The following is a 6629-nucleotide window of genomic DNA, read 5'->3' as shown; positions in this document are numbered from 1 at the left end:
TGATTGGATTTTGAGAAGCCAGAATTAAAGTGATATTTTAAGATACTATCATTTAAGACAACAAGGAGAAAAGAAGACTCTTTTGTGGGTGCACTCTTGACTTTGAAATATGACATGAAATATACAAGATATGATATATAATGATAAAATCAACTTTTATTGACAAAAAATTAAGATAATTAGTGGTTAATGAAAGAAATAACAGTCCAACAAAGCAATATAGACAAAAAATTACTAATGTATTAATAATAATAAACCGGCTGACGGAGTATGTATAGATATTCTAAATGGTTAATGTGAATATTGGTATATTTGTGACGCTGCGTACCAATAACAGATGAATCCCTATCCTGTCTTAGTGCCAAAATAAATAGTCAATGAGACCTGCATACTGATTACAGTTAAGAATATAAATTCCCATTATATCCAGCTGATACAAAGTAAAGAAGCAGTGGGAAATAAGATGGCAGTGTGAATCTGCTGTCAATGTTAGACACTGAGCATGTGGAATCAATATGTGCTCTACTACACTGAGTCTTCCTCAATGGTCACCCACTTGAGTACTGACCCAGCCCAACACTGATTAGCTTCCAAGTTCGGACGGCTTCGGGCGTTTCCAGTGTGGTATGGTAGTAGAGAAAATAGGCGGTAATGGAAAGCTCAGGAATCACTGATGAGAGTTCACGAATCACATAGTATCAAGAAAGAGACAGATATAGGCCAGTAGAAGAAAATAGATGGATCTGCTGCCAGTGCTAGACAGGGGTATGGCCCTGAATCACTGGTGAGAGTCCATGAAATTAAAATGTAAATAGGAATAGGAAAAAGAGAAGATAGAAATCTCGGTATAAATTAGGTATCAGCAAAATCAAATGTCCTGATGGACTATTAGAAATTGATAAGGAGCAAAAAATGAACTAAAATAACACAGTCTTTTGCAATTGCTAAGGTGAAGCCAAACAGTGTTACCACTGTGAAGAATAGAAATACCAGTAAAAATTGAGTATCGGCAAAATAATATATCCTGATGAACTATTAGAAGTAAATAAGGAACAAATGAACAAAAAAAACCCAGTCTTTTGTAATTGCTGAGGTGAAGCCAGACAACAGTGTTACCACTGCACAGAATGTATTGAATCACTATTAAAGAAAGGCAAAGTGATACAATATAGTCAAAAACATTGACTGTGATAAGAAAACAGAGCTGTAACCAGTGAATGCTACTCCTTGGGCTGTCACTGTAGGTTGAGGATAAAGGATAAAAAAATTTAAATTCTCATGATATAAGTGTACATCAAATGGAAAGTGTACTATCGATATCTAGCTATTATTGGTGTTATTAATAGGTAGTATAATGGCATATATGGCTACCTAAAATTAGCAAGGGCTTAATGAAGAATATGATATAATGAATAAATGAAAAAATACTCAGTCAGTGCGGGCCTCTGAATGATCACAAAGATTGGTATGAAATAGATGTTACCCGCAGTGGCTGTATCGATGTGGAGACTCCTTCTATCACACTGCGGTTTGTCCCGAAATGATGAGGTGCGTGATGCCACCGGCCCGGCAGGAACCCAGGCAGGTGCAGGTGAGCGTCCTGTAATCTGGTCAGCCTGTCTGGAAGAATGTCCAAAGAGGCACGGGACCGCCGTAGGTGCAGGGAAGGAGAGTGCTCCGGTCAGCCGATGCAAGGAGATACCAGCAGGGGCACGAGGACCGCCGTGGGTGCGGAGAAGGAGAGCGCTCCGGTCAGCCGATGCAAAGAGATACCAGCAGGGGCACGATATTAGGTACCAGCAGGGGCACGATATTAGGTATCAGCAAAATCAAATGTCCTGATGGACTATTAGAAATTGATAAGGAGCAAAAAATGAACTAAAATAACACAGTCTTTTGCAATTGCTAAGGTGAAGCCAAACAGTGTTACCACTGTGAAGAATAGAACTACCAGTAAAAATTGAGTATCGGCAAAATAATATATCCTGATGAACTATTAGAAGTAAATAAGGAACAAATGAACAAAAAAAACCCAGTCTTTTGTAATTGCTGAGGTGAAGCCAGACAACAGTGTTACCACTGCACAGAATGTATTGAATCGCTATTAAAGAAAGGCAAAGTGATACAATATAGTCAAAAACATTGACTGTGATAAGAAAACAGAGCTGTAACCAGTGAATGCTACTCCTTGGGCTGTCACTGTAGGTTGAGGATAAAGGATAAAAAAATTTAAATTCTCATGATATAAGTGTACATCAAATGGAAAGTGTACTATCGATATCTAGCTATTATTGGTGTTATTAATAGGTAGGTAATTAATATAATGGCATATATGGCTACCTAAAATTAGCAAGGGCTTAATGAAGAATATGATATAATGAATAAATGAAAAAATACTCAGTCAGTGCGGGCCTCAGAATGATCACAAAGATTGGTATGAAATAGATGTTACCCGCAGTGGCTGTATCGATGTGGAGACTCCTTCTATCACACTGCGGTTTGTCCCGAAATGATGAGGTGCGTGATGCCACCGGCCCGGCAGGAACCCAGGAAGGTGCAGGTGAGCGTCCTGTAATCTGGTCAGCCTGTCTGGAAGAATGTCCGAAGAGGCACGGGACCGCCGTAGGTGCAGGGAAGGAGAGTGAACTCTCATCAGTGATTCCTGAGCTTTCCATTACCGCCTATTTTCTCTACTACCATACCACACTGGAAACGCCCGAAGCCGTCCGAACTTGGAAGCTAATCAGTGTTGGGCTGGGTCAGTACTCAAGTGGGTGACCATTGAGGAAGACTCAGTGTAGTAGAGCACATATTGATTCCACATGCTCAGTGTCTAACATTGACAGCAGATTCACACTGCCATCTTATTTCCCACTGCTTCTTTACTTTGTATCAGCTGGATATAATGGGAATTTATATTCTTAACTGTAATCAGTATGCAGGTCTCATTGACTATTTATTTTGGCACTAAGACAGGATAGGGATTCATCTGTTATTGGTACGCAGCGTCACAAATATACCTATATTCACATTAACCATTTAGAATATCTATACATACTCCGTCAGCCGGTTTATTATTATTAATACATTAGTAATTTTTTGTCTATATTGCTTTGTTGGACTGTTATTTCTTTCATTAACCACTAATTATCTTAATTTTTTGTCAATAAAAGTTGATTTTATCATTATATATCATATCTTGTATATTTCATGTCATATTTCAAAGTCAAGAGTGCACCCACAAAAGAGTCTTCTTTTCTCCTTGTTGTCTTAAGTTTTAGTACTGACTCTGGGTGCACCACCAAACTATAAGAATTAGAAAACCTAGTTTTCTTTTCAATTCTCTATTTTGGTACTAAGTTATATTCCTATATCGATTTCCCAAAGATAAGATACTATCATTGTATTCATTATCTACTGTAAGTATGTCAGCCACTAACTGTTAAAATACAGTGTGCTCCTGTGTCTCCCCTCTGTGAATACATGCTGGGCACAAGGACTCAGTGAGGGTTGTCCTTAAATCCAATGTACTGCTGCACCATGTGACTGCACCATCTTGTACATCTTTAGTATTGTGTGAGACTGTGGGCGATATCCAATTACTGCAGTAATTTACTGCAACTATCCACTTACTCTGATGCATGCACTTTTTAGGGATTTTATTTTCCCTCCTCAAACCAAATAAATAAGCATTTTTCCATAATAACTGCAGTAAATACACATAGGTCTGTGGCTTTTCATGGACCCTATGGTGTAAATTAACTAAGATGGGAGTTCTATTTAAGATGGGATGTTGCCCATAGCAACCAATCAGATTCTACTTCTCATTTATCTAGCACCTTCTAGAAGATAATACCTGGAATCTGATTGGTTGCTATAGGCAACATCCCATCTTAAATAGAACTCCCATCTTAGTAAATTTACCCCTATGTGTTTACACGAGCAAAAATGGTAATTTTTTTTGGACAGAAAAAGTGGGCTTTAATTGGATAGCCTGCTAATGACTGTTGGACAAAATGTTTTTGTTAGAAAACTTACTGCAGCTAATAGGATAGTCCCCTTTGTCAGGAGTAACATGGTGGAGACACAAGTCTCCCACTTAGTTCCAGAGAGACCCCAGTGATTACATACTTGAAGCTGTTCCACCCTTCTGCACCACTACAGTACCTTCAAGCAGTATACACTCACCAGCTGGGGAGCTGTATAGAACCCCACTACACTGAAGCTTTGATCCATAAGAACCAGTGTCTGTACAAAAGTGAGTATGGCTGCAGCTGTTATAATTCAATAAACCAACACTACTGGTTAAGTAACTGGGCTGTTGATAGTTTGAGTCATTCACTGTTGTCTGCCTAGATAACTCTGCAAATAACAATACCTGCACACTCATAATTCCCAACATTAATTACAGCACTTCCCACAACTTACCTGTGATATGTTTATAGAGTTGCAGAACATTCACAGTAGATGCATGGTGATCTGGAGTACTGCAACGTACCCTAAGAGTTTTGTTTGTCAAGACCAGATGCCACATATAAAGGATTTTTTAACTGCAACCCTATGTTTCACTGAGCTTAATGTTTTTTTTTCAGTGTGAAACATAAAAAGGTAAAAAAAAAAGAAAAGAAACACTCCAACAGGGTGCCATTCCACACCAACTGGGGGATGTGACATAAGTTGTTCTTTGCTGATTAAGGGGTCTATGTACTAAGCCTTTTGAATAGAGATAAAATGGAGAGAGACAAAGGGTGATATTTATTAAACATTTACTAATTATGTTTTCTTAAGATGGAGATAAGCTTGTTTAAAATAAGGAGATACATGTCTCTTCTTCAGTGGCAGTTGCAGCACAGTTCAAAATTCAAGTAGGGGAGCAACACCAACAAGCAGTGAGTCCTGGACAGCGATGTTCTCAGCTTTTGAGGTGGAAGTTGGTGTAGTTCCCCTAATTCAATTTTGGACTGCGCTTCAACTGCCACTAGAGAAGAGATATTTATCTCCTTTTTTTTAACAAACTTATCTCCATCTGCAGAAAACATAAATATCACATTATCCCCTAAAGTACAGAACCAACTGACATCAACGCTGCATACAGCTTTGCATCCATATCTCTTCTTCAGTGGCAGTTGCAACGCAGTCCAAAATTCAAATAGGGGAGCTACACCAACTGCCACCCGAAACATTGCCAAACATCGCTGTTCGGGACTCCCTGGCAGTTGGTGTCTCTCCACTATTTGAATTTTGAACTGCGCTGCAACTGCCACTTTAGAAAAAATATTTATCTCTTAAAAAAACAACTTATCTCCATCTCCAGAAAACATAAATATAAAATTTTCCAGCTTTTATAGAATAATTATGTTTATAACATATTACCCAGAGACCTCTATTTAAAAAAAAATTCTATACACTGTGATTGACATGATTTTCCAGTGTAGTTTATTTCTAAGTTAGAGCCAATTCACAAATAGCTGAAAAACATTTCTGTACAATAGTAGGGATTTATTGGAAGTACCAGATCTCACTGCATTATTACAATTTCTTCTTTTCTTTTTTAATCAATCCATACACTGTGAGTTATTTTCTTGATTTGTCAGTACCATGTTCCTTTAAAAATAATAATGAAAACATTTGCCTGAAAAATCTGATGGAATTATACATGAAGCACATTGTTATACACTGCTTCCAGATAATTGAATGAACTAATGTCTGAGGATTTTGACACTTACAATAAATCAGATAAAACAATAAATCATTAATGATTTGCAGTCTTTGTATATAATAATTTTTATTTTACATTTTGTACTTGCAAGAGATGATTTAATGAAAAGCCTGGAGACAAAATACGTACTATGGTCCTTTATATCTCCTTTTCATAGATCATTGTTTTAGCCTTTTTATTTCAATTCAGTTTTTGATTTATATTTTATCAGTCTCATTATAATAAGATAAGGTTACTTAATACAGAATAAAAAATGTTTTCGCACTAAATGCAATAAAATAAGAAACACAACAATACTTTAAGATCACGGTTGAAGTACATTAACTACGAGGGAGAAAAAGGTGAAAAAATATTTACATTTTGAGATGTCAATTTTTACAGGAAAAATGTCTAAAGAGCTTTATGGGCATATATTGAGCTGGATGGAATTTGCATCTAAATCACAAGTAGCAAAAGGAAGCATTTTCTTAGCTTGCAAAGTGGCTGCATATGCAGGATGTGCAACTTGGCAAAGGTAGCATAAGCGCCTAGTTTATGCTATAGAAATCTTTGGGCCTTGGCCCTCATTCCGAGTTGATCGCTCGCTGCCGATTTTTGCAGCGCAATGTTCAGGTACAAAAATGGCAAAAATGTGCATGCGTATGCAATGCAATGCGCATGCGTGTCGTACGGGTACAAACAGCATCGTTGCTGTGCAATGCTTCTAGCGACAAATCCATTCGCACAGTCGATCGCAAGGAGATTGACAGGAAGAGGACGATTATGGGTGTCAACTGACCGTTTTCTGGGAGTGGTAGGGAAAATGCAGGCGTGACCAGGCGTTTGCAGGGCAGGTATCTGACGTCAATTCCGGGACCTCCAACTTTAGAATCATCGCACAGGATAAGTAACTACAGGGCTGGTCTTGTTT

General features: G+C 37.9%; 2 pseudogenes; one reads left to right on the top strand and one right to left on the bottom strand.

The window, feature by feature from the left end:
* Positions 1 to 519: 519 nt before the first annotated feature.
* LOC134913762 (5S ribosomal RNA) lies at positions 520 to 638 on the bottom strand (annotated as a pseudogene).
* Positions 639 to 2688: 2050 nt separating this feature from the next.
* LOC134913760 (5S ribosomal RNA) lies at positions 2689 to 2807 on the top strand (annotated as a pseudogene).
* The last annotated feature ends 3822 nt before the right edge of the window (positions 2808 to 6629 follow it).

This window comes from Pseudophryne corroboree, chromosome 4, assembly GCF_028390025.1.
Source record: "Pseudophryne corroboree isolate aPseCor3 chromosome 4, aPseCor3.hap2, whole genome shotgun sequence".
In the NCBI taxonomy this organism is placed as follows: Eukaryota; Metazoa; Chordata; class Amphibia; order Anura; family Myobatrachidae; genus Pseudophryne; species Pseudophryne corroboree.
Note: the sequence above shows the minus strand (reverse complement) of the source record. Positions and strands in the feature narration are given on the sequence as shown.